Below are 2793 nucleotides of genomic sequence, written 5' to 3' on the forward strand. Positions count from 1 at the left end.
CCCTTGTCATTTCGGTACTCTTAGCTGACCATTACTAATTTCAACGCGTAGTAGATGCATGAACGATAATAGGAACCAAAGCCACTCCGTTGAAGTGACCCGGATGGTTTGGTTCATTTCGCAAGCAGTGTGTGTGGTGTGGTCAATGTGCTAGATTTCCTGCTCTTTTGTTTTCCGTGTGGTGTCTGTATTCTCACAAGTTTACATGTCGGCTTGACTTGAAATGTGTAGTATTTACTGGAGGGGATCTACTATATCTGCCCATTTACCTTTTCGCCGCAAGTTGAGGTTTATTTTCTCCACCATCCAAAACCTTAAGATGTGCATCATGAGTGCCTCCTCGCGACATCTACGTCTTCCTTTTACTGTGTCGAGGTAAAACCATCTCGCGACAACACCTCCACCAGGTAAAATAATAATTTCCTTCCTTCTCTACGAAGCTAACCCGCCTCGTTGCTCGTCCTCCAGATCTCCCTCCTTCATGTCGTCCCTCTCCTCCACATTCCCATCTTTTTCTCTCTCCATGGTCGCCGTCAGGCCGTGCCCCTGCCACCAACACGCGCGCGCAGATGCAGGTGGGAGGAGGCACTTTGCTTGAGCAGGGCTGGTTTTCGCCACGATGCTGCTCCGTCGGCATGGGTTGTCGTCGTGCTCCCCTCCTCTGCGGGCCGTCACCTGAAGGTCGCTGTTGCCGGCGACGAGGACCAATGGGAGGTCGCCGCCGACACGGATCTGCTCCCCATTCCCCTCGACCGCCGGTCTCCTGCTCCACTCCTCTCCCTGATCCCCTTCCCTCTCGTGCACGCCACCTCAACTGATGATTAGATGCGCCTTCTCTCCTTCGTGTTTGGTCTGAGCAGTGGATTGCAGCACTCGTGATTTAGCTTGTTTCGGGGATGGAATGAATTGGGCATCAGCATCTAACACACACAACACACACACACACACACACAGGATGATTATTTTTATTACGTCAACCATGTAGTAGAAACTAGAGAGAACTAAACAGCCCACCCTCTGGGTTTGACATGTGCTGAAGAAAATACAGTTCTGGTTTTCAGGGATGTTATTCAATGTCTTCTTAAAATCTCCTGTATTGTGACAGCGCCATGAAACTACTACCTTGCTATTAAGCTCGAGTGAAATGTCATGATCAAGAGTTCAAGACTGAGATATTCTACTGAAAACCAGCTGTTGTCTTTTAGATGTTGGGCGCCATGATGAAAATTGGATTTGTTTAGTGTCCACAACTGTAGACGTGGATCTCATCTACCTCGTTTATATGGTAATCGTTCAAGGGTTAAATTTATGTTCTTGGTAATTTGTTGAGTATGTCTATCTAATGGGCATTGAAGTTGTAGGTTTTTTGTATTCTGATTCGGTTATGATAATTAAAGAATGATTGTTACTTCACCTACTAATGTGTGGTTCAGTGTAGGGGTATATATGGTACAGAGACAAGTTTGTAGGTGCCGAATCAGGATGGATTATAATGGCGCATATGCATTTTCAGTTTCCTCTCGCTTTTGTGTTCAATCTTCTGCATTTTTTACCTACTAGGACTGGTTGAGGTCTATGAGATACTTTTTTTGCAGATCATCAGAAAAGCCTCCCGGTTCCTGTTAGCAGCAAGCCATGCCCATGTGTGTGTGCGTGCGTGAGTCAGGCTGATGCGTGCGTGTGTGGCACGGTGGTGTGTAGTGTGTGCGTTTTCTGTTAGCGGGATCGTGGGGACGTTGGAGTCAGCCATGGGCGGGCGTACACGACCAGGGCATGCACGTGCATGTCACAGGGGCGTGGATGGCGCGGGCCGGATCGGCCGCTCAGCGTGGGCTGGGACTGGGTACGTGCCAGGTGAGTTCCAGGTATAAATACCCCATGCGTTGTAACGGGTTTGTAGCGAGTTTGTTGCTCGAGGAAATATAGGCCGTACGTGCGGCGGCAGCGTTTGTGCGCTGGGAAGAAACTTGCAGTGTCTCTGTTCTTCCTTCTCCATCCTTCTTCTTCCTCTGGTGATCTAGTTCAGAGAGAGAGAGAGGTGCAGAGAGAGAGAGGTACAGCTAGGGCTAGCCACGGTTCCAACAGTTCCATTATCATGAAACCATCAAGTTACAGAAGTTCAAGGATTACAGCAAAAAGAAGCAAACTAGAGTTCAGATAGCAGGGGAATGAAAAGCTACAGGTCCAAGGCCTGGCCAAAACACAAAGCCAGTAACAATGAGATATGGTTGCGGCCATATGAGTATTAAAACCTTATTATGTTTCTCTGATTATTTAGAACAGTTACATATGTTTTGAGGGATGAGATTAGATGTAATTTTGTGATTTTTTTGGTAGTTCTGAAATGACCAATCATATTCTTCAACTTGCAGTTTGGGTACGGACTACAATCTAATATCTTTGGAAAGTGCTTTCACTGCTTCTAATATCTAATTCCAAAAGAAAGGTATGTGTCTCCAACTACTGTTGTTTCTTGATGTGGTTTCCTAAACTGAAGCACGAGTCAGGTTGGTAGACGGCTGGGTGCCATCCAACTAGGGGCAAAGACATGGGCGCCAGTTCCATCCTTTTTCCTCCGTTTATTGATTTTTTTCCTTTTCCTTTAACCTCTTGTTAATCCTTTACCAGCAGCAATCGCAGATTTAACACAGTGTTCCTTCCTTGATGTCTATTGTTTTGTAGGCACTGATCTCAGTATGAATTGCCGCATAGGGTCACCGGTGGTTGATGTTTGTTAACAAGTACATGATTTTTCTTATTCTTCATGTCTTTCTATTTGTAGAAGAATCAAGT

Source organism: Triticum aestivum, chromosome 7A (assembly GCF_018294505.1).
Source record: "Triticum aestivum cultivar Chinese Spring chromosome 7A, IWGSC CS RefSeq v2.1, whole genome shotgun sequence".
In the NCBI taxonomy this organism is placed as follows: domain Eukaryota; kingdom Viridiplantae; phylum Streptophyta; class Magnoliopsida; order Poales; family Poaceae; genus Triticum; species Triticum aestivum.